This window comes from Panthera onca, chromosome B1 (genome assembly GCF_046562875.1).
Source record: "Panthera onca isolate mPanOnc1 chromosome B1, mPanOnc1 haplotype 2, whole genome shotgun sequence".
NCBI lineage: Eukaryota > Metazoa > Chordata > Mammalia > Carnivora > Felidae > Panthera > Panthera onca.
The window spans coordinates 125,132,558-125,159,008 of NC_138342.1; the positions used below are offsets into that span (position 1 = coordinate 125,132,558).

The 26,451-nt window shown below is 38.6% G+C and overlaps 1 long non-coding RNA gene across 1 annotated transcript in view; it reads left to right on the plus strand.

Moving 5' to 3' along the window:
* Positions 1-22,714, plus strand: part of LOC132692036 (uncharacterized) — a 38,479-nt gene extending 15,765 nt beyond the window's left edge. Inside the window, exons 2-3 of the long non-coding RNA XR_009616141.2 lie at positions 14,965-15,061; positions 22,304-22,714. This is a non-coding gene — a long non-coding RNA (uncharacterized LOC132692036). The remainder of the gene's footprint in view (positions 1-14,964; positions 15,062-22,303) is intronic.
* The last annotated feature ends 3,737 nt before the right edge of the window (positions 22,715-26,451 follow it).

Genomic DNA, 26,451 nt, shown 5'->3' on the forward strand with positions numbered 1-26,451 from the left:
CCACCACATGAGGAAACAAAGAGAAATTAGCAATCTGCAAAACAGAAGAGCACTCTCACCAGAACCCAAGCATGCTGGCACCCTGATCTCAGACTTCAATCCTCCAGATTTGTGAGAAATAAATTTCTGTTGTTTATAAGCCACCAAATTTATGGCATTTTCTTATGGAAGCCTGAATGAAGAGACACATACACACATACTCACACATAGGAAGTAACTCAGAGAATGTGCTTCTCTAAAGAGACAATGTAATAGGCTTGAGTAGACTCTTGCCAATGATGGCCACAACAATTCCTCCCATCCCTATACGCTAACACTTTGCAATGTGTCTTTGTCATTTTCTCATAAAGTAGTGGAGTATATTTCTCCTTCCTTTAAATCTGGGCTGGTCCTGTGAGCAGCCTGAACTAATAGAAGTGATGGTGTGTGATTTGCTAGCCCGGGTTTCAAGAGGCCCTGTTCCAGCTCTCATGCTCTAGCAACAAAACTGCCGCCACATGCAGAAGCACAGGCAGAGCGTGCACCTAGTAGACAAAAATAATGGGATATTTTGTAGCTTAACCAGTCTAAGACCATTAATTTGGCTGAGAGCCAATCAGCCCAGTCAGGAATTTTTTAGCAACAGACTCACATTACAAAAAAAAATACTAAAATTGAATGTAAATGTTTCTGGTCTGGCAGCTTTCCTCCAGGGAGTAACTCAAGGATCCAGACTCCTTCTATCTTGTGACACTATCATCAACATATGAGGAAGAGAGAGAGAGTGAGCAGTTGGTATCCCAGACATTTCACCATCTCTGCCTGTAAGGGACATATACCACTTGTACACATACTCCATTGGTCAGAACTAGTCAGGTGACCCCACCTGGAAATAAGGGGGCTGGGAAGTATGATCCTGGCATGAGCAGCTCCTTCCAGAAACAATGCTATGAGAGGCGTGAATCCTAGGTGGTTCACTAGCTGTCTCCATCACATCTGTGTACAGAGACACAAAATTTCAGATGAATTTAAAGTAAATCAGTATGAGAAACTAAAGAGTGATAGGGACTGATTTTTAAATAGGATAACCAGTGAGGGCATTGGTGGAGGTGACATTTAAATAAAGGCATGAAGTGAGGGGCACCTGGGTGGCTCAGTCAATTGATTGTCCAACTTTATCTCAGGTCATGATCTTATGGCTTGTGAGTTTGAGCCCCACACTGGACTTGCTGAGCTGAAGTTACTGTCAGCAGGGAACCTGCTTCAGATCCTTTGGCCCCCTCTCTTTGCCCCTCCCCCATTTGTGCTCTCTCTCCCTTTCTCTCTCTCTCAAAAATAAATAAACATTTAAAAAGAAAGAAAGAAAGAAAGAAAGAAAGAAAGAAAGAAAGAAAGAAAAGAAAAACATGAAGTGAAAAGAGGGAGATATTTGAGTTATCTAGGGAAGTTGTGTCTGATACAGAAAAAACAGCAACTGCAAGGCCCTGAGGCAGATGTGTTTGATATGTTTAAGGCAGGGGTTGGTGAACTTTTTGTGTAAAGGATCATATAGTCAATACATTAGATCTCTGTTACAACTACTCAGCTCTATATTATACTATAAAACCAGCCATATACAACATATAAATGAATGTGTGTGGCTACCATCCAATAAAACTTTATTTACAAAAACAGGCAACAGGACAGATTTGGTCATAGGCCATAAGTTGTCATCCTCTAGTTTAAGGAAAAGCAAGGAAGGCAAATTTCTTCTCAGAAATTTGAATAGTGGGCAAGGGGGCTAGCAGAGGATAGTGAATTTGGACAGGAAACCAAGTGTTAAATCAAATGGAGCTTTACAGGTTATACTTATTGAAGGGTTTGGATTAATTCCAATGGCTTGAGAAAATTGTGGGCAGATTTTTAAATAGGGATGTAAAATGTTTTGATTTACATTGCAAAGGATGATTCTGGCTGCTATAAGCAATAAACCCTAGGGAAGTGAGAGTAGAAGCTGGGGGAACAGTTAGTAGCAGCTAGAGCTTATACTAAAGTTGAGGGTGGCTTCAATGCGTGGGTTAGCAGTGAAGACAGTAAATAGTTGCCAGGTTGGGGACCTTACTTGGAAGAACCAACAGGATTTGCTAATCAGACAAATGTCCTGTAGGGGGGCTTTTGAGCAAGTAAGCTAGAAATATTTTTAAAAACTATGTAAATTTGAGATTTCAGAGATGATGAAATTTCTACAGTTGACAAGGTCAAGACATGTCTATATAAGAGAGTAGCAGCACCAAAAAAAATTAATTAATTAATTAATTAATTAAATAAAATAAAGATAGTGAAAATCAGGAGGAAGGCTGAGGAACCATGCTCAATAAGAAATGAAAAGTAATATGTATTAATAATCCTGTGACCTTTGAGTCAGCAGTGACCAGGATGATACTAAGAGTCAGCTGTGTCCCGCACTGTCCATTTAATGTGATCATCTAATCAAAGAGTGATGTCCCCAGAGATCTGTCCAGTAACCACAACCAAGAAAAACAAAACAGACAAAAAACAGGTAAATCAAAGCAACCACCATTAAATAATATGAAACAAGAAAATATTGGTGCCTAGTTCCTCACAGGTCCCACAGAGAAACAAACACCTGGAAGTCAGACTTGATGAAATTTGACATTCATATGAACATCCATTCAACATGACCCAAAAGCAAACTTGGAAAACAATTTAAATCTTTACGGTGGACATTCACAAAATGCCACTGGGATACCTTATCCCTAATCTACTTCAAAACCACTTTTTGCTCTCAATCCACAACACCAGGGACAGTAACTGTACCACAGCCTTCCTTCTGTCTCTAAAACTTTTTAGAATTTTCTCTAAAACCTGGCCTATGCTAAGGTTTTCCTATCTTGTCCTTCATTCTCTTAATCTTTTCCATTTTGAGTTATTATCCTTCCAGGGCTTACCCCATCAAGCTTATCTCCATTCTTTTCATTAATCCGATTCTTCATAATGAAGCCCCAGAAACTGAGCTGGCAAAGTCAGCATTCTCCTGGGCAGGCATGAAAGGGAAAGATGCTGTGATATTTGGAGCAGTGCTTCTCAAATTTCAACATGCATGAGAAGCACCTAAAGAGTTTATTAAAATGTAGATTCCTGAGTTCCATCTGGGGGGCAGGGATGATCAGGAGGTCTGGGTGAGGCCCAAGAATATGAACTTCTAACAAACTCCCAGGTGGATGATGATACTAGTGGCCCACTGACAACACTTGGAGCAGTAGCATGATGGAGCCCTTGGGAAAAAGATTTTAAAGGTCATTTAGGCAAATCCACCGTAATTCACTGCAAGGTTTAATATTTAGTACCACTTATCTACATATACATTTTTTCTTTCAGAATAGAAAGAAAGAAAGAAAGAAAGAAAGAGAGAGAGAGAGAGAGGGAGGAAGGAAGGAAGGAAGGAAGGAAGGAAGGAAGGAAGGAAGGAAGGTTAAATTTATCTGTCCACTTGACTGGCCAAGGGATGCCCAAATAGTCGATAAAACATTATTTTGGGTGTGGCTGTGAGGATGTTTCTGGAAGAGATTAGCATTTGAATTGGTAGACTACATAAAGAAGATCACACTCACCAATATGGTTGATGTTCTCTTTGTTCTTGGGCCTTATGACTCAGATGGCAATTTATATCATCAGGGCCCTTCCCCTTCAGTTCCCCCAATTCTCAGGCTTTTAGACTCCAGCTGAATTATACTACCAGCTTTCTTGGTTCTCCAGCTTGCTGAAGGCAGATTGTGGAACTTCTCAGCCTCCATAACTGAGTGAGCCAATTTCTATAATAAATTCCCTCATATACATACATACATATATCTTATTTGTCTGTTTCTTGGGAAAACCATGACTAATACAAATAGATGATAGATGATAGATGATAGATAGATACAGAGATACAGAGATAGGTAGGAAGAACACTCATTGGAGAAGAACAGAGAAGGAGAAAAGAAGGAGCAGGAAGAAAAGAAAGAAAGGAGGGAAGGAAGAAGAGAGGGAGGGAAGGAGGAAGGAAAAGAAAGAATTCAAGATCTCCCCCTGCCAATCTGCCAAGGATATCCCTCTACAGGATCCACCCTCCGGAATGGCATTTTGTATTGCTAGTTCCTGCCCAATACCTAGTCTAATGACTGCTCCCAGATTCCCACAGGTGAGCACAAATACTACTTACCATTACCAGATGGGCTTGCAATAGTGTAGGCAGCCAGGAAATGTTGATGGACTAAGGTGGTTCCGGAGGACCCTCCCAGACAAGCTTCCTCGGCAACCTTAAACCCCTTAGTCTGCCTCACACTTCCTGCATGACTGCAAGGTACACAATGAAGTTATCAGTCTCCTGCCCCATTTCTTCCATGCCTGGTGAAGCAGCCACATTTTACTATATTAGCTATTTCTTAAGAGTATGTGCTTTTATATTTCTAAATAACATGATATACTGTACTTTTTTTTTCTATTTTAGATATTTTTTCCTACTATAGGTAGTATACATTTAGCTCCTTATACCATATCCCATACAGATATTTTCCTTCCTATTTCCAGAATACAGTCTTATTACTTTGAGACAAATCATTATTTCATGTTTTTATTACGACTCTACAACAATTATTCATCACTGAGTCAAGTAGTGTATTATGAATGTATTTCCCTCTCTTGAGTAATTGAATGTTATTCTTGGAATAAACTGCTTCTTTTTTCCTTATATTTCTCTTTTTGAGGCTCTGGCTAAATCTTTACATATTCTTCAATGACTCTTCCTTCAATTTTCTATGTGGTCAAAACTATCATATATGTCTATCAGTTCCTTTTTTTTTTTTTTTTTTTTTGGAAGTATTTCTCCCAGAGCCCTCCATCATCCTGTATAAGATGCTCCAGACCTGTGGGATTTCCCTTTTCCTCTTTCTTGTGCTGGATCTCTTTGTCCTTGATGCCAGATTTTCTTTTTTCTTGACTTAATCCCTTGTTTTATAGAAAAACATCCTTCTGTAGCTTGCTGAGAAAGTGTATAGTGGATCTAAGAATAAAAAGACCTAGGTTGTTTGAAAATGTCTTTAGGTTACATTCACATTGGATTGGTGATTTCGTGAGGTATAGACATCTAGACTGGAAGTCATTTTTCTCAAATTTGAAGCATTGCACCAGTACCTCCTCGCTTCCTTTATTGTAGTTAAAAGGCTGGCATGCCATCTTTAGTTTGGATCCTAGTATGTGACTTGTCTCTGTTGTTTTTTTTTCTTTCCTTCCTCTGGAAGCTTTTAGAATGTGCTCTTTCTATACCCATATTTCTGAAATTTCATGATCATATGCCCTGAATAGTTCTTTTTTCTGCATCATATTAGGTATTCAGTAGTCTTTTGTATATAAAAACCCATGTCTTTCAATTCCAAAATTTTTTGTATAAATCTTTGATAATATATCTCCTCCATTTTCTTGTTCTCTCTTTCTGGAATGCCTATTATTTGGATGATAGATTCCCATTACTTTCTGATTTCTTTTTCTCTCCTACTTTTCACTCCCAGCCTTTGTTCTACCTTCTAGAAGTTCTGTAACTTATCATCTAAATCTTCTCTTGAATTGTTTTTATCTGCTGTATTATTTTCCGTGAATCATGGTTTCTTGATAAATGTTTTTAGTCCCATAATAAGTGTTTTCTTTTTTTTAATGTTTTTTTTTAATATTTTTTTTTGAGAGAGAGACAGAATGCGAGTGGGTTGGGACAGAGAGAGAGGGAGACACAGAATCTGAAGCAGGCTCCAGGCTCTGAGCCATCAGCACAGAGCCCGACACAGGGCTCAAACTCATGAGCTGCGAGATCATGACCTGGGCTGAAGTTGAACACTCAACCAACTGAGCCACCCAGGCGCCCCTTTAATAGGTGCTTTCTTAAAAACTCTTATTTTCCTTTTATGTATATAAATTGTCTTACCTTTCTGAGGATATTAATTCTCTCTTTTACATTTTTTTGTGATCTCTGCATTAAATTTTTTCCTCTGATTTTTTTTTCCTGTTTGTTTTGGTTCCTATTTTTAAATTACATTCTCTCCTTTTGGTTAACTCTTTGTATTTTTTTTAATGTTACTTTATTTATTTCTGAGAGAGAGAGAGAAAGAGAGAAAGAGAGAGCAGGGGAGGGGCAGAGAGAGAGGGAGACACAGACTCCGAAGCAGGCTCCAGGCTCCAAGTTGTCAGCACAGAGCCTGATGCGGGTCTTGAACCCATGAACCGTGAGATCATGACCTGAGCTGAAGTTGGATGCTCAACCGACTGAGCCACCCAGGTGCCCCTAACTTTTTGTATTTAAAGGCCAGTCACAAAATCCTCACTAGAAGCTTCAGTGTATGGTTTGTCAAGTGATGGCTGCCTGGTAGATGCCTGGCCATTCAGTGCCAGCAGCTCTTTCTCCCACTTTCCTGCCAGTGTCCTGAGAGCAGACCAGATTATGAGGTCAGAGGAATCTCACAGTCAAAAGGTGGCTTTTCGTTTAATCTTGTTTCTGTATGGCCTCGTTCCCATCTTCGGCTGCCAACAAACACATTTTCATCTGTCACAGTTTGAGTACTGATTTGTCCTTAGTAAAGTTTGGTCACCATCAGTGTGGATCCTGGGTGTTATGGCAGACCTGGGAGTCTTGTCGTGGGGTGGAAGGGAAAACATGCCAAAGGGCATCCTGAATCCATTAGAATCCTATTTTGGGGAAGCAGAAGAGGTGCCTGAACACAGGGACAGCAGGATATGAGGGTGGCATGCAGGTGAGAAGGTGCCACTCTGCAACTCTTAGGCTGTCCTTATCCACTCACTTCCAATAGGCCACACAATTAACCTTTAATTCACTCTTCCCACTGCTATCTTACTCTGTCTTGGAGCAGTGAAGTGGCAGAGAAGGTAAGCCTGACTTCAGGAGTTTATATCACTGAACTATGCCTTTCTGGTGACCTACTATGCCCAGAACTCTTTACTGAATACACCATCACATACACACCCAGAAATTCTGCTTCTGATGTTCATGTTTCATTCACCCAGAGGACACAGAACAATATTGCAATAGGTATCGCTATTTTGTAAATGGACTACAATTTTAAAAGGCACAATAAACTTTGTGTATTCCAACCATAAAAAGGAATTTTCCCACCCCTCCTCTTATTTCTCTTGGAACATCAGCAAATTGAATTGCAAGGGAAATATAATGAAAGGATTTTAAGTTATCCTGCAGACATGAAGACATGGGAAGTTGGCTATAAAATTACATTTGGGTATTTTTGCTTATTCCCTGTTCAAACTCTGTCCAAAATTTCTCTATGAAATAGGAAACTTTTCCCCTTTCTCACCTCTGCACTCTGCAAGTCTAGAGCTAGCTGGCCTTTTATTAACCCCCCTCTTCACTCTCTACCCCACCCCTAAAATGCTTAGCAGTAACAGAGACTCTTTCTTCATTGCCTGAACTGTTAAAAAAAAAAATAAGTCCATAACAAAGAGCTTCCTACTACTGTCAAGATACACTATGATCAGTCACAAAAATCAGTACATATTCCAAGAGAGTAAGTATCAGCAGTTGTAGGGAAAACCAAGATGCATGACCAAGTAAACATAGTATATACCTAGAAATACAGAATCAGATGTACAATACTAAAGGCAGAGGGTGTCTCAAGAGTTATTGATTAAACTCCCAAACTAGAGTTCATATAGCATGTCAGTAGCAAACACCACAAGCTGTTTCCCCTTGCTTTTCCTTTTCTTTCACTTTTTCCTCCCTTCCCATTCTCTGGGTTGCAGGGTGAGGAGTGGTGAGAACAGTAAAGATGATATGGATTTAATCAAAATCACATTCATTGTAAAACTTGGGATATACTCTTCACCTAAAACATCCTGATTCTTTTTCCCATTAGACTCTAAAGATGGAAAGGGTGGTATTTATGTCAATGTCTTTGTTCTGCAACTTGAGAATAATTCATAGCCCTATAACCTGAAGAGTATGTTACATTCTCAATACTAAAAACATTCAGAGCAAGTCTTATTGAAGATGTGTGACAGGGTCAAGCTCAAATTATCCGAAGGGACTCAAATGCATGAACTAAGTTCAAAACTGCTTCACGGAGCCTCGCTTGAGCTTTCCCACAGGACGAGGGGAAGAGAAAGAGAAATCAAATAAATTCCAGCTAGATAAGCAGTCAGGGTGAAGGACAAGAATGGTGAGAGAGGGAGGAGAAGAAAGGGCATCACAGAGCCAGGAAAGAGAAGGTTCATGAAACTCGAGTTTGAAATTGTACAGTTAATAAAGAGAGATCAAAACAAGGTGGCATATGTTCCCAGGACTCTGAGCAAGTCAGCATCTGGCACCTGACTTGTATGTATGGTGATGTGAACAAAGTAGGTCTAGAAAACAGGGGATTGATTGAGAATTGGAGACGTTTCAGGGCAGGCACTTCCTGCTTCAGCATCACTGAAATTGCAAGAGGTGCTACACAGCTAAATCTTCAATTAAGAATTGAAATATTCTATCCCAGACAATGGTGGCTGGGTTATAAACATTGTTCATAGAAGAACTAAAAACTCTTGGGAAATTTAGCTAATGAGATTAAAAAACAATAGATATTAGATTGTGTTGTCATTTTGACCCATTCTGAACTTGTTCTTATTTTTTCCTCCATGTCAATCAGTTTATCCTTGACATTTATCAGTAAAATAGATCAAATGCAAACATTCATGGTGAGAATCTGCACAAAAATCCAAAATGCCACATTAAGTAATTCTCGTGGGAATTATTTGCAAAATTCATGAACAGGCAGCATTTTAACAAATGTATATAGGAAAGAAGATTCACCACATAAACTACTCTTCTCTCTGTAGGAAATGATAGTCCAATATCAACAACATTTCCTGCAGGCTGACCCCTTAGTCACAGGAGTCAGCTGTTCTTGTTAACAACACAGGCATGATTTATCTCAAGGATGTAAAGGAATGAGAAAGGCTTACCAAGAAAGTAATGGTATGAGATTGGATGACATTGGGGACATCAGGGGACAATGACTTTCTCACCATTTACATTTTCTTTTTTATACATTCTGAGACCAAGCTACACCTCAGGATCATTTGGATGTTAATGCCCATCACTATCCTGATATTTCACTTTTTTTATGCTAGTGTTTCCTGTAGCTAGAAATTCATTAGTTAAATTGCTTTAATTTACAAAGTAACCTTTTTTTTTTTTTTTTTTTTTTTTTGCCAGAGCAAGGTTCATTTTGTTTGACTGTGTACTTCTTTTCAGATAGATAGATAGATAGATAGATAGATAGATAGATATAGATAGATATAGGCATGAGTTAAGCCATGTTTCTCCACACTCAATAATTTTTCTGAAGCATAATTCCTAGTCTGATTTTCTCTTCCTTGTACATTTCTAAATGAAAAAAGAGATTCAACTTGAGACATAATTTCTGCTTGAGGAGACCAATGGATACAAGAAACAGGAAATAGTATCTATCCAACTCAAAAATCCACACCCAAAGATCCAGCTGATAGAAGGCCAATATTTTTATCTTTCCTTTTACAAATTATTTTCAGATTCCTTTTCCATAAGTCACTATAATACTTCTTTCCTGAATTCAAACAACCAAAAATTCAGATAACTGGAATTTTTCTCTACATTTTACCTTCATAAAAAGAGACAAAACAAATAAACAAATGCATATCAGAGACTTGGGGTTTTATTACTGTTGTGTTTTATTTACTGTTGTTTTTCTACCTTTTAGACTATATCGTGAAATAAGTATATCTTAGACTAATCGCCTACTTCTTATACACCAATGGTATTCAATAATAGCATGTATGTTCAATCATAATTATATTGAGGTTTTTCATGGCATGAGCCAGTAAAGGAAGAAAAAATTCATTTTAATGATGTCTGTACTAGAATTTATTTGAAAACTTTTTATTTATTTGTTTATTTATTTTTTGAGAGAGAGACAGAGAGCACATGAGCAGGGGAAAGGGCAGAGAGAGAGGAGAGAGAGAATCCCAGGCTCCACACTGTTGGCACAGAGCCCAATGCAGGGCTCGATCTCACAAACCATGAGATCATAACCTGAGCCAATATCAAGATTTGGCTGTTTAACCAACTGAGCCACCCAGGTGCCCCAAAAACTTTTTAAACTGGACATCAAACTCTCAGTTAGCCATAACATTTTCTTAACCAGGACATGTCAACGTATATACATACTGCATAAATGGGAAAAGTAGTCTTAATTCAGTACTAAAACATACACATACATGCACATTAGTTTTAATGCAAAGTAAATTCTGCAAAGAAAATATAATTTCAATGACCCTATCAGTGAAAGAAGCCAGTCACAAAAGACCATATATTTCCATTTATACAAAAGGTTCAGGGTAGGCAAATCCATAGAGAGAAAAAGTAGATTAGTGGTTACCTAGGGACAGGGGCATAGGGGATGGAAAGGGTAGAGGCAAGTCACTGCTAATGGATATGGGGTTTCTTTTCCAGGTGATGAAAATATTCTGAATTTTTTGAAATGTTTATTTATTTTTGAAAGAGAGAGAGAGACAGAGTACAACTTTGGGAGGGGCAGAGAGAGAGGGAGACACAGAATCTGAAACAGGCTCCAGGCTCTGAGCTGTCAGCACAGAGCCTGACACAGGGCTCGAACCAATGAACCACGAGATCATGACCTGAGCTGAAGTCGGATGCTTAACCAACTGAGCCACTCAAGCTCCCCAGTGATAAAAAAAAAAAGTATTCTAAATTTAGATTGTGGTAATGGTTGCGCAATTTTTTGAATATAATAAAAATCACTCAATCGTACACTTTAAATAAGTGAAATGTATAGCATGTGAATTATATTTCCATAAAGCTTTTTTTTTAAATACACTCTCAGAGGTAGTTTCTCAGAGATGCCCGTTGTATGGGGAGGTCAGTGTAATCCAACTGAGAGAGTCAAACCCTTGGGTGAATCTCCTTTGCCTTCCTCCCCTTTTTCTCTGTCAGTGATATTGGAGTAATTTCTGTTTCCTTCTCTGTTTTCATCCCATTGACTTGGAGTTGTACTTCCCATCTGTTCACTAACTTGGGTTTGAATTTCTGGCCTTTCTTAAAATAATGTCAAGGCTCCTTTTAGAATGTCCACGGATCAAAAACCCTGCCTCTTGTACCTCATACAAAGTCTAACACCGGAGCACATTCTTCCATTCTTGACCAACACGCTCCTGGACTCTGCCAAGTCTCCATTGTTTCTAATCCAAACCTCAGTCTTCTCCCAGAGATGTTAAGTTAGAACCAAGATAGGGTCTCTGATGGATACCAGGCAGGCTCCTCAAGAAGCTCTTCCTTGATCTTGTGGCAGTTACCTGCATCTACATGAGACACTGTGAAATATATAGATACTCACACTAGACAGCACCTAACCCTTTTTCAGCCATTAAACTGACCCTAGATACTAGTGGGTTCTCCCTGTGGATTGGACCACTTTGTACCCCATGAAGACGTAGGTTACAGAGCAGAATGTTGGGAAGTTCACAGCAACACTGTCTGGTCCCCAGCATCAAGGGTGCCCCCATCCAGCCACCATATTCAAGCAGACTCTGGAAACACCTCTCCAAATAACAGTCATTAATACTGTCCACGTTTGGAATGACTTAGAAAAAGGAAAAGTCCTAAGAGCTTATCTGATCTCATGGAAAGATAGAAGTCATACCTGTGGTTGTTTCTTTTTCCTTTTCCCAACCTTTTCTACCCCAAATTCAGAGCTCCTTTTGCCTTAATCTGCAGATTCTCTTCAAGAAGTGGTGCCTGAAGGCCCAGCTGAGTTACTGAGTTGTCCTGTGGTCTGACTCCCTGACACTTTAGATTTTGATTTTAAGAAATTGCTTGACATTTTTTCTCACCACTGGCAAATGGCAAAGTTTTCACATCCTAAAAGCAATGCTTTCTAAGTGAGAAATATAAGAATCAATTTGTCCATCATTCCATTATTCTGCTTAAATACTTAATAATTAATGGACATGCCAGAACACCTCAGCTAACTACTTTAAAAGCTTTTTTTTTAAGTAGATGTTGATGTTGATGAGCTGCCAATAGTCTAAGAAAAATTCTTTTAGGCATTTACCTGAAAGTTGTCACAATTTGAATGAATAGCTTATTGAAAATGAAATTTAAATTTCTCTATAGCAATTTTGGTTTCATGGAACTTTAAATCTTAGAAATAGTTTTAGCACAACTCCTTTGCCTTCTAGCTAACAAAAGTAAGATCTAGTGAAGAGAAGTGACTTGCCCAAGTTCCTTAGCAAAATATATGACAAAAATAGGACCGGAAACCCCCAGTCCTCAGGCTCCCAGAACAGGGCCTTCTCCTACTCCATGATGTGGCAATAATTTATGATGACGTCTTCTGACATTTACACTTGGCTCAAGGACAAGGAGAAGATTTTGAAGGGATAGGAAACAAGGATCAAATAGCATCCTTTTCAGGGCCCTTGCAATAATAGAAATAGAGAATATTGTGAGGACTATTATCTATCCACCTGGCAGCTATAGAAGCTGGGAAACAGAAAGCCAACTTACTGCCCCACACTCAATTCCTGGACACTGGCAGACCACTGCTTCCTGTGTCAGGACCCAGACAAGCCCAAAATGAACCAAGATTCATGCCAACCTTAAACAGTTGTAATAATCTCTTATGCTTATTTGAATATTACTTTTTCATACCAAAATAACAATAGGAATCTAACATAAATGAAATAAAGACAAAATTACTAGGAAAAAGTAAAATATACTACATTTCATTAGACCCATTTCTAGATTTTTCTTAGATTTAACCTAATTTCTCTTGCAGGTCTATTAGAAAATCACTTTCTTCTGTTGGTAGAAATTATCTAGAACTATGTTTCTTTGTTGTTGTTGTTGTTGTTTTTAATGAGCTGTTTGGCCTTGCTCATCTATAATTCTATGGAGCATTTGCATGGGGAGAAGGACAACTGAGTAAGTCACAGATACTCTTAGGAGGATGATAAAGCTCTTTGTCTGAACAAGAGGTTAGTCGTTCAATAGTTAGAGGGCCTATCAGTTATTCATCTCCTTGTAGATGTTCCTCTGAGTTGAATAAGAATCTTTTAGGGAGTTTCATCCCAAAGCAAGCAGTATTGGAGCAGTAGGGTAGTACCTTGGTGGTGATAAGTACAGAGACTAGGTTAAACTTTGGTTCCCTGATGACTAGCTTGATGACACTGGATAAGTTATTGAACCTCTCTATGAAATGAGACCAGCTGTCCTAATGTCATTATGTTGTTGCAAACATTCAGTGAAGTAAATACATGATTCTACCTAGCTCGGTGCCTGTATAGATTATATTCTCCATAACAAATTGTTTTCTTCCTTTCCCTTCATTAAGGGAATCAAAGTTCTGGCTGTACTGTTGGAAAGAAGATTGTACCACAAACAGGTTTCACTGGGGCCACAAGGACTTTGGGAAGATTGGACCCAAACAGTAGCTTAGAAAATTGGTGAAGGAGCCCAAGTCTATCCAATATTAGAACCAAGATTTTTAACAGTTCAGACGAATACAATCAAAAGTGTGGACCTTAAAGGTGGAGGGCCTGGGTGGCTGAATCGGTTAAGTGCCCCCCTTCGGCTCGGATCATGATCTCCCGATTTGTGAATTCGAGCCCCTCATTGGGCTCTGTGTTGACAGCTCAGAGCCTGAACCTGCTTTGGATTCTGTGTTTCCCTCTCTCTCTGCTCCTCCCCCCCACCGCCCTCTCAAAAATTAATAAACATTAAAAAAATGTTTTTAAGTGTGGACCTGGGGCCAACGGCATCAGTATCATCCCAGATCTTCTAAATCTGGCTTGCTGGGTGGGGAGGGGGGCAGTCAGGCAGGAAGCCATGATTCTACCAGCTCTTCAGATGAGTTTTTTACATGCTCAAATTTAAGAAGCATTGTCCTAGAGAAAGTGTTACCAGCAAACCTAAAAGGACAAGAAGATAGAAACTGGGGAAACAATCCATTTTTTTAGGGGCTCAAGTCAAGAAGATATTAAGGAAATATGAGAAAGACAACTGGTATTGAGCCTCTAGGGAAAATCCTTAGATACCATAACAATTATGAATTCTATAAGTGCTTTTATTTACTTAACAAACATGAATCCACATGGTGCTTATTAATCTTATAACTATAAATGAGCCACTGAGTTTATTACCAACTGGCTTTGTAGGTTGATCCCCAAGACAAGAAGAGATCAACTGAAAAACCCCTTAAATAGAAAGAGCGTGCGTGCTTATTTTTGGTAACAAGTGGAGAGATGGGAAGATACCATCTTACTCAGCAGCCAGTCCTGGGAGGAAAAGAACCAATTTAAAATCTCTAGGGCTTTAAAGAAAAAACAAAACAAAACAAACAAAAAAAGTGAGCCATGGGACTGAAATCAGGGCTGAGACACAACCCATCAACCATAACTGGCAAGAGGCCCAGCAGCAAGGCCCCTTCTTAGGAACTAAACATCTGCCTGCTTTCACATCTCCACAACACGCTAAACTGTTAGCAAAAAGTTGTAGCATTCCACAAAGATCAAGGGCACATGACACTTAGAAGATTCAGTTCCACATGTAAATATTTACCAGCGACTTTCTTGGGGTCTACAGACCTGTTCCATTTTATTGGCAGCTGAATTCCATCATTTTAGTGAGCTGCTCTATTCTCCTAGAAATATGGGACGGGTGGGGGACAAAACTTGAAGCAACTAGGAAAAATATATTACAGATATTTACTAACAGCCCCACTAGTGCCTCTAAAACATGGCAGCTGTGGGGGTGGGGGGTGGGGGGTGGGAAGGGCATTCTGAAGTGGTTATGTCCATGTTAGAGAAATTTAACATTCTATAATGATCCACCAGGCTCCCAGCTTCCTGCAACTTTCTCTGCTCAAAGTGAAGGCCACTTAACTCTATTTCCAGGTTGAACCCTTCCCCAGAATGTGGATCCAATATGATAATTAATCAGAAGAAACTGAGGGAGGTCCAGCTGAGTATCTCACAAAGATATGCCTTCTAGGTAAGCTTATTCCTAGACTGGCTTATAGTTCCAGTTATATTAACTTTGCCTTGGCCCTGCTCTTGTCGGCAGCTCCCTCCTTATGTTTTATCATATACTTACTACATGTCCGCCTTAGAGCTAAAATCTGAGCCCTTCCTTCAGGAAGCCAACCATCCACTTTTTCTTTAAAAAAAAAAAATGTTTTAACCTTCCTTCCCAGGTAAGTAGAAGAATATGTATTCTGGCCAGAGTGGAAATTAAAAGCTCAATAGAAAGATTAGAAGATAAGGTTGATGAAATCTTTTAGAAAGCAGAGCAAAATGGAAAAAAAAAAGAGGATAGAAAATACAAGGGAAAAAGATAAAAAATGGGAGTACTGGTTCTGAAAATCTAAATACATATTTTTCTGGAAAAAAAAGGACAGAGAAAATAGGAGGAAATCCATTTAAAAACTCAAAAGAATGTCCTAGAACTGAAGACCATGAATGTGACTGTTCAGCATGATGGATGCAAATAAAGCCACACCCAGGCACATCACTGGGAAATGTCAGAGCCTTGGGTATAGAGGGAAGAGTAAGCACTGCTCGAGAGAGAGAGAGAGAGAGAGAGAGAGAGAGAGAGAGAGAGAGAGAAAGTCATAAATGGAGGAATCAGAAAGTAAAATAGCCTCAAATGACACAAAAGCAACTGAAAACTAGAAATTAATGGAATAATGCCTTCAAAACTCTGATGGAAAATTATGTCCACCTGAAATTTCTATAAACAGCCGACCCATCATTCAAGTGCCAGCAAAATGCAGGTATTTTCAGATATTCAAGGACTCGAAAAATTTTGGGAACATGGTGAAGGCCTTAGGCATCAATAGTGGTAAGTACAATAATAAATAAGCAAATTTAAAACAAGACAACTCCAGGGAATACAGAAAGGTATGCAGTGAAGGGGGAAAAAAGACACATGTGCATCATGCATTTATTAATAAAGTACAGAGATAATAACAATACAAACCTTTCTATTGACATAGCCAAAAGTATATTTGGAGGTCAGGGGGATAGGAAAAGATGTGAGTAGGGTGTGTGTGTGTGTGTGTGTGTGTGTGTGTGTGTGTCTGTATGTGTCTGTGTGTATGTCTCTGAGTGTGTTTCTGTGCAGAGAGTGGAGGGAAGAGGGCTAAAATACTCACTTTTCAATGTGGAAAGCCAATAGATAATGTCCAAAACTGGAGAACAGAAATCAAGGAATAGAAATGGTAGCATTTTATTTGGAAATATGGGAGGAAATACCAAAACCAAAAACCAGCTGAAGTGTTTTCTTCTAGGGAAGTGGAATTGGAGGATGAGGGAAAAGGAAATAGTTTTTCATCACTCATTTTGTAGGGCTTTTTGACTCTTAAAAGTAAAGAAGGTAATGTTGCCCAAAATAAACATGCAAGAGGTTGAGGGCCAGCCCAGATATGAAAGGTGACAGGACAGAACCTCAAGTTACAGCACCTTGATTCACATCTTAGTTAAGTCCCCCTGGCTAATTATGTGACCTTGGGCACTTTAACCCCATGAACTTCAGCCCTCTCAAATTAAAATGGGAGGTCACAGTGATTAGCAGTGCCTGGCACACAATAAGTACTCTTCTGTTCACTGAACACAATGTAGAGGATCTACTGTATATCAGGCACAGTTGTAGACATTTGGGATACATCAGTGAATATAAAAGATCCCTTGCCCTTGAAGAGCTTACTAGAATTAGGGGAGAGATAGAGACAAGAAACAATAAAATACTACTAAATAAAGTATATAGTGCATGAAAACGTGACAGGTGACACGTGCTATGGAATAAAATAATACAGGGGTGCCTGGGTGGCCCAGTCGGTTGGGCGTCTGACTTCGGCTCAGGTCATGATCTCACCATCTGTGAGTTCAAGCCCTGAGTCGGGCTCTGTGCTGACAGCTAGCAGCCTGGAGCCTGCTTCGGATTCTGTGTCTTCCTCTCTTTCTCTGTCCCTCCCCTGCGCACGCTCTGTCTCTGTCTCAAAAATAAATAAATAAATATTAAAATTAAATAAAAATAATAAACTAATACAGGGAGGGGGGCTCCAGACTGCAGGAGGGGTAGCACCTGCAATTTTATATAAGTTGGTCAAGAAAGGCCCCATGAGTCCTCAAGACTTTTGAGCAAAGATCTGAAGGAGTCGAGAGGTAAACCTTTCATATATTTGGAGAAAAGCATTTGAAGGCAGAGGAACAGCCCGCTCCAAGTGTGTAAGTAGGCACAAGCATCACAAATTAGGGAAAGCAGGTGTGGGTTGAGCCGTGAAGGGAGAAAAGCAGGAGATGAGCTCAAAGAGGAAACAGGACCAGTGAGATCATGAAGAGCCTTGAAAACTTGAGCAGGACTTTGGCTTTACATAGAGTGAACCCAAGAGCCATTGCAGGGACCTTAGTGTGACATGGTCTGATTCACCAAGACAAAAGTCATTCTAGCTGCCATGCTAAGAACGGAGCATAGCGGGGCAATGGTGGAAGCTGAGAGATCAGTAAGAGGTGCCTGCAGTGTTCCATTGAGATGGTGGTGGCCCAGACAAGCAGAGTTGGAGAGAAGTGACTGGATTTCCTGTACTGAATAGAGTTAGCTCTTATTATCAATTACAAATTAATGACAGAAATAGGAAGCATGCTACAACCTCCCAGTCTTTTTTGGAATAAAGGAAAACTATAAATGGAAAATCTAAATTGAAATATAGTATTATTTTGTCCTTATTATTTACCTTAACAAAATCTGTAAGGGATGCATTTCCCCTCAATCATAAAATCTCTGTTATTCTGTAGCTCTTGACATTTGTATACAATGTAAACATCTGGGATTCAAAAGGGGCCTTAGCATTTGTAACAATGATACCACGCACACTACCTTATACAGTAAGTGTAATTTAGATACTGCTTAAGTGAAGATGTATTCATTCACGGAATATTGTTAAATAAGGCATGACACTTCCCCTCAGATTAAGAGTGTAATGAAGGAGAGTAGACAGACATAAAATTTAAGACACCTAAGAAAGAGGTTAACACTATAGAACTATACCTAGGGTTCAATTGCCCTAGGGAGTTCTGAGGACAGCAGTTATTCCTTTCAGCCAGGGGAGGACCAGGGGGTGGTATGTGAAAAGCTCCATGGAGGAAGCGACATCTGTGTAACTGTTTATATCTGGATATTACAAGATGAGGCAGAAGGCCTGGATATTCCTGGCAGTGAAAAAAAAAAAATTTTAAGCACCTGGGTAGAACATTTCAGTGTATATAAGAGGAACGATAATTTCTGAAGAGTCACTGGAATATAGCACATGGGAAGAGGAAAAATGGAAACTAGGGGAGGAAAATCAATAGACTCAACACTGCCAGGTAAACGACTCTGGATAAAGGTCACCACGAGAATAAATAAATGCTAATGAGAATCCAGTTATCAGAGAATTGTTCTACTATGCCCAGCCTAGGCATTGAGCACTGGGCTGGCTGTGAATTTCCCGACTGTCAAATTCACAGTCCAAGATTAGAATGTGGGCAGAAACTTGGAGGTAAAATTTTAAATGCCAGCCAAAAAAAACACCAAAAAACCTACTTCCTATTTTAATTTCTTTTTCATGTAAGATTTCTTTATCTTTGGATGCTTATTTCTCTATGTTGCTTTGCTTTCTACCCAAAGTCAAGGAAGAAATGACAGCAATCTTCTTTTCCTCATCTCCTACATCCCTCTTTCCCCACTTTAGGAAAACGGCACCATCTAGATCTAATGACGAGCCTTGTGCTTTGTGCTAATTTTTACTTCAAGTCACTGGAGTCAGAAACAAAACCAAACCAGGACCTCATAAAACACATCAAAGAAAATGTTTAAATGCTACGCGAAGTGAAATAAGCCTGTAGCCAGCCTCTGCATCTCAGTGAACATGACTTCAGCAATTTGGGTAAAGATTTCTGGTGTGTTCCACAAATCTCTCTCATGCCCTAATAAGTAGAAATGTAGCACCCACTCAGCAGGCTGCAAGATTTTCTGCAACCCAGATTATTTGGAGAGCTCTCAGTTTTATGATGGAATTTTCCAGTCTTTAGCAGTCCCACAATCCCCATTTCTGCCAATAATAACAGCTAACATTCATTAGAACATACTCTGTTCTAACCGGCATGTACAATTTCATTTCATCCTCACAACTCCATGAGACAGGTGCATTCATTGTGCCCATTCACAAATAAGGAAACCAAGGCACATTGAAGTAATTAGCCATAAATCATAGAGCTAGAAAATAAGCGAATGAATGAATATTTCTCTCTCCCTTCTTCACCAAGAGTCCATAGTCTGTCTCAGCAGCTCTCACTTGATTCTTTCCTCTCCAGCAGGGTACTGTCCTGAATCTGGGAATGAAGTCCTCAGATGATACCTCAGTTGCTATGAGGGAACCTAGATTTGTCTCCTAACATGGGCACTTCCCAATTCATCTTGGCCTCTTCAGCTTTTAGATGTTTTCATTAAAAAAAAAAAAAAAGCCCTCTTAACCTTATCCTCTATCACCATTATTCTGTTATCTTACCAGAACTTTCACTATTTTATCTGGAGAGTTTTCCCCCACTGTATTTCATCATTTTCAAATGTCAGATTAATTTGTCACCATGTATACCCTTCTGGAGACCTTAACATCATGGTTCGTCAAGACAATGCCAGAATCCACAACCGAATCCAGACAAAAAACTGAGAATTAAAATGTCATTACCGGAATGGGGAGGAAAAAAGTCTGTTCTCCAGCTGCATATACATCTGTGTGTTTCTTTGCATTTGACTTTGAAATGCTAAAGCACTGCCACATGGAAAAGATTCATTGTTTTGTAGTTTATGCATCTGAATACACAAGCATATGCTTGGGAATGCCTAGAGAACCTGGCCTTACAATGCCACCTAATTCTGTCAACATGCTCAGAGGCCTTTAATTAATTTTATACAAATTTACAGAAACTAGTATATTGTCCTTGTTCATAAATAAATTGGTACTTTTAATTGGATCACTCATATAAGAAAAGTTGGTCCAAATAGCCCCAATTCTCCTATGTATGTAAAGAATCTTTTCTTAAAATTTGCCCTTAATCCTTTTTATGGAAAAAAAAAAGGGACAAAGGAACATTAAGCTTTATTTCTCTAAAGTATCTTCCAATTGTTGTCACTGTACATACATAAATACATTTTTATGTCATTGTATCATGCATTCAATTGTTTTGTATTCTGCTTTTCCTTGTACCTAAGTAAACCTCATCCTTGGCTTTACATGGTGCTTCTTCGAGATGCTATTTCTGTTTACCGCCCCCCCCTTTTTGCTTTTTGGAATTGTGTCTTATTTTCTCCTATTTTAAACTGAGCTATTTTTTAAACTTTTTAAATGTTTATTTATTTATTTTGAGAGAGAGAGAGAGCGCGCATGCACACACGCGCGTGCGCGCGCGCGCGCACACACACACACACACACACACACACACACACAACTGAGTGGGGGAGGGGCAGAGAGAGGGAGACAGAATCCCAAGCAGGCCCCACACTGCCAGTGCAGACCGCAATATGGGGCTCCATCTCGTAAACTGAAAGTTTATGACCTAAGCTGAAACCAAGAGTCCCACACTTAACCAACTGAGCCACACGGGGACCCTGAGCTATTTTTAATGTCATCATATAATTCACATTTTTCTCTTTAGGAATACCTCCATAGGGCACTAGCTTCAATTAAATTTTAGTTTCTTCTGAACCCTTTGCAGTGCAAAGGAAAAACTTCAAACTCTGACCTTACCTGCACTCTTTTCCTTGTAGGACTCCTTAGAGCCTGATCTGAACATCAATGCCACAGGTAGTCCCAGAAACGGAATGACCACCTCAAAATGGAGAAACAGTGTTAAAGCTTTTTCTTTTCTTTTTTTTTCTTCAACTTTGCCAGACCATTCTCAAAAGGACTAAAGCAATTTACAATGCTGGTAGCTCTCTATGATTGTGGCTTTCTCAAACCTACCAACCCCCATTGTGTTTTGCTATGATTATTGATTTATTATATTTAAATAGGTATAAAATGGTTCCTAAATACTGTTTTCGAATCTAGACACTCGATTTTGAGCAAATCCATACTCTCAGTTTTGTCACAAGCTGATTAGTTTTCTCTTTATTTTTATTTTCTTGTGAGTATATATACTTTCTTCTCATCTCCATATTGAATTGGCTTTTAATGCTGATGTGACCCACTTATATAAATTTATTTAGCATGTGTATAATTCTTGTATTATTTTAAATTACTTTGTTTTTTCTTGTACATCCCAGATATATTTTGTAACAAATTTTATCTATCATTTCGTCACTCTGTTGTTGAGGGTTCAGAGATGTATCAAATTGGGAGCAGTCTGGGCCAGCCTGAGATGAATTGTACTGTGTCTAGTTCTTATCTCTGTGTGGGCTATTGTGTGGTTTGTCAGGGAAAAAATAAAAAAGCTTGGAATAGGTTAGAAAAAAAGGGAGGACTACATCAGAATCTTCTATCTTATCTACAATAATATCCTTGGGTTTCTTCAATAGTTAGGAATTTATTTTCTCATTATAAATTTCCTATCTGGTTCCAAAAGTTTGTAGAAAAAAGTTTACAGAGGAATACACACAATATGATGATGTCAAAATAGGAGTAGAATTAGGAAATTAGCCCAAGGGAAAATATAAATGGTTGTAGAACATCAAGGTCCTAAAGAAGAACACTTACACTTAAAGTTTGGATAAGTTTCTGGTGTCCTTTTTGGTTTTTGGTGCTTTACTTTTTGATAAATCTTGAAGTTTTTATTGTAATATGTGGTACATTTGTCAGTAATTCAGTTCTTCTCTATACCAACTGCCAGTTATATTTAGTGATTAGCGTGATGCCATTCTCTCTTGTTCTAGTGTTTCTGATCTGTCTTTCATTCTCTTCAAATAGTTTATAAATTCTTCTGAAATTTCAGTGTAATTATGTTTTCTTTTTAGTCGAATTACATAGCTTTTTATAACATGGCTTATTTGCTAGAACAGTTTTAGATGTACAAAAATTACGAAAGATAGTACAAAATTGCCATATACCCCTATCCAGTTTCTCTTATTACTAAAACATTACATTAGTGGGGTACATTTGTTATAATTAATGAACCAGTATTGATCCATCCTTATTAACTAAAATCTGTGCTTATTTTAGATTTCTCAAAAGTTTCCCTAATGTCCCTTTTTCTGTTCCAGGGAGCCATCCAGGATACCAGATTACATCTAGTCATCATGTCTCCTTAGGCTCCTCTTTGACTGTAATAGCTTCTCAGGCTTATTTTTGAGGAGTATTGGTCAGGCATGTTACAGAGAATCCCTTACTAGGAACTGAATTATGCCTACCCAAAATTCATATGTTGAAGTCCTAACCCTCAGTGTGACTGTGTTTGGAGATAGGGCCTGTGAGGAATCGATAAAGGTTAAATGAAATCATAAGGGGGGAGTTCTAATCTGTCTGGGCTGGCACTCCGATACGAATAGGAAGAGACACCAAAGCCCTGTCCCCACTATGTGAAGACACAACAAGAAAGCACCATCTGCAAGCCAGGAAGAGGGTTCTCCCAGAACCTGACCAAGCTGGTGCCCTGATCTCAGACTTCCAGCCTCTAGAACTGTGAGAAAATAAACTTCTCTTGTTTTAGCTTTGCAGTCTAATATCTTGTTTCTTTTATAATTTGATAGTGTTCATATGTTTGAAGTTAAAACTATATTTTATTTTCAAAGCTATATGTATTACTTCAAAAAATCTATCAGGTAACATATTTTAGAGAAGTGTATTTTCCAAAGAACATACATTTGAAAATTTGGGGAATTTGGGATTTCACAGTTTTACAATATTCAGGAACATCTGTCAACTTTCTTCTTCTCTTAATAGTTTATGTTCCTTGTTTCTTGTGCTTATTTGGTTTGTATAAATTTCTAAATTAATCATTTTATTTGATACTAAATTTATTAATATAAACTGGGAATGATAATATAAAAATAATTTAAAACATGTCCTGAAATAATCTTTTGCATTCCTGATCTTAACTAATATTTTCTCTTTTCTTACCATTTAAAACGAGTTTTTAGGGGCGCCTGGGTGGCTCAGTCGGTTGGGCGTCCGACTTCGGCTCAGGTCATGATCTCGCGGTCTGTGAGTTCGAGCCCCGCGTCGGGCTCTGTGCTGACAGCTCAGAGCCTGGAGCCTGTTTCAGATTCTGTGTCTCCCTCTCTCTCTGACCTTCCCCCATTCATGCTCTGTCTCTCTCTGTCTCAAAAATGAATAAACGTTAAAAGAAAAAAAAATTAAAAAAAAACGAGTTTTTAAATAAATCCTATGAGTAATTTACTCAATTTACTCATTATTTTGAAGAACCAATTTTTATCTTAAATGTTTATTCATTTTCCATTTTATTCCATCCTCTAGGTTTATTTCAGCATCCCCTTTTGCAAGTACATCCCCTTTTTATAGAAGAACATTTTTTTTAAGTTTATTTATCTATTTTGAGAGTGAGAGAGAGCGGGTGAGGGGCAGAGAGAAAAGGAGACAGAGGATCCCAAGCAGGCTCCACACTGACAGCAGCAAGCCCAATGCGGGGCTCGAACTCACAAACCATGAGATCATGACCTGAGCTGAAGTTGGAAGCTTCACTGACTGAGCCACCCAGGCACCCCTAGAAGAACATATTTTAAGAATAGCTTATGCCATTCCTATAGGAAGAAAACCAAATAATATCCAATTTGCTTAGCATAGATTGGTCTTTACTCCTGTAAGGGTCGTTAAGTCCATCATAACACATGAAAATGAATTGACCAGGGTGTAGCTAAGACAATTACAAATCAATAAACAATTGCCAGACTAGATATTCTATCACTGACTTATTTATCATTCAAATTCTGAAAAAAAAAAATATCTTTCAAATATACAGAAAAATGCCAAGGTCATGTAAAAGATTTAGAAGGGATGGTTGCATTGGTTCTCTGCCTTTTATATAGCCATGCTTTCGAAAGGTTTATAAGAAGAACCAATAACTAGATTGGCATTCAGGACTGACTCCTATCAGTCTGTCTACACAACACTACCAGGGCAAGAACTTCTCTCAGATCCTTGCTTCCAGATGTGACTCACCTCACTGAAGCTCAGCCAACCTCTCTTACTTTAAAGAACTTCCTTTCCTCACAGTGCTTTCAAATTCTAATGAGATCTCCAGAAGTCTATTGCAAAATACCTGTGGCCCTTTACACACTTTCATCATTGGCTCGTAAACAACTCTTCTTTTGTCTTCAAACAGTCTACATGAGTTTCAAAGTTTTTTTTTTTTTAAGTTTTATTTGACTATACAAATCCAGAGGATTTTGTATTTTTATCTAAAAGCCAGAGTTTTGGCTTTGAAGAATATCTTTTTATACCTAAAGATATCTTCAGTTTACATTTTTGCTGATCATAGAGCTGACAAGTCTTGTAACAAATAACAAGTTGTCAACCTGACTAATCTTTGTCCTTAAAACATGAGACGAATCCCAGTAGGGTCTGTGAAGCTTCTTAACTTCACCCTCATGCTGCTAACGATGGGAGGTAGAATAAAAAAGCACAATGTAGTAGGGTACCTGGGTGGTTGTCAGTTAAGCATCTGACTTAATTTCAGCTCAGGCCATAATCTCATAGTTTGTGGGTTCCAGCCCCACATTGGGCTCCGTGCTGATGGTGTGCAGCCTGCTTGAGACTGTCGTTTTCTCTCTCTTCCCTTCCCCCACTTGCATGTGCTCTCTTTCTCTCTCAAAAATAAACTAAAAAAAAAGTAATATTAAAAAAAACACACACAATGTAGCATGTACATGTAACAGCATACTGACTGAGTAGCTTCCATTTTTCATCCTCTTTTACATTGCTGTTTTTGTTTTAAAGTAAAATCCCAGACATTAAGTTACTGCCTCCAGACAATGGGAAAAAAAACAATAACCAGAGTATTGCTTTTAAATAAATATTAGACTGAAAAACATCCAGCTCCAGACTGTCTAGAAGCCCCTGAAGGGCAGAAGCCAAGTCTTGCTCATCTTTGTAATTTCTCTCCCTTGGGACAGTCATAGATGTGGTTCTTCACTCTTATTAACAAGGACTGGTTGCCACTACTCCACACAGTGCCTCCATAAAAATTAGAGGAAGGGGCACCTGGGTGGCTCAATAGGTTGAACTTCCAACTCTTGGTTTCAGCTCAGGTCATGATCTCGTGGTTTGTGAGTTCAAGCCCCATGTCCGGCTCTGTGCTGACAGCACAGAGCCTGCTTGGGATTCTCTCTCTCTCCTTCTCTCCCCCTCCCTCTCTCCTTCTCTCCCTCCAAATAAATAAATTTAAAAAGGTTTAAGAATGCCATCTAATTTCAATTTAGTATTTTATTTAAATAATTACACAACATGCTTTCTTGGTAAATACATTTATTACAGCAATTCTACTATTTATTTGTAACTGGGTCTCGTTCTATAAAAATGGCCACTTGGTTCAACTATAATTTTTGTGATATTGTAGACCTTAGGCCATGTTTAATAAATTTTCAGTTTGAGAATAAATTCTCCACTGCCACCAACAGACTTAAATATAAACTGAGAACCAGGTAAGTATTGGGTGTGCAGTGAATTAAGGCTGCACGATCATGTCCCATCTGTTACTCCTTACTATGTTCATCAGTCAATTTCAATTATAAATTTGTATGTACTTGTAGTAATTCATGTCTACAGTTTTTCGAAGTATATATGTCATCTAGAACAGAAGTTAGCCAACAATGGCTCACAAGCTGAATCTGACCCACCATCTGTTTTTGTACAGCCCATGAGCTAAGAATGGCTTTTGCATTTTTCAATGATTAGAAAATTGTTAAAAGAATAGCATTGCGTGACACTTGAAAACTTTATAAAACTAAAACTTCAGCATCCGTAAATAAAATTTCACTGGAACACAGCCAAGCTCTTTTGCTTATGTGGGGTCTACGGCTGCTTTTGTACTACGATGGTAGAGCTGACAAATTGAACAGAGACCATGTAGCCCACAAAGCCTAAAATATTTATTATCTAACCCTTTTGCAAACCCCTGACCTAGAACTCTAAAAAGGCTGTGATAGTCTTTTTTTTTTCTTTTTTAGCTTTTAAAAAATTTTAATTCTAGTATAATTATCATGCAGTATTATATTAGTTTCAGGTGCATAATACAGTGATTCAACAAGTCTATAGATTACTCAGTGCTCATCTGTGATAGTCTTCTAATACTGAAAACTTTTAAAAATGATAATCTTATTGTATCATTATTACGTATTAGTAGTAATGGTTATATTATGACATTATTGCTATATGCTATTATTTTGTATTATTA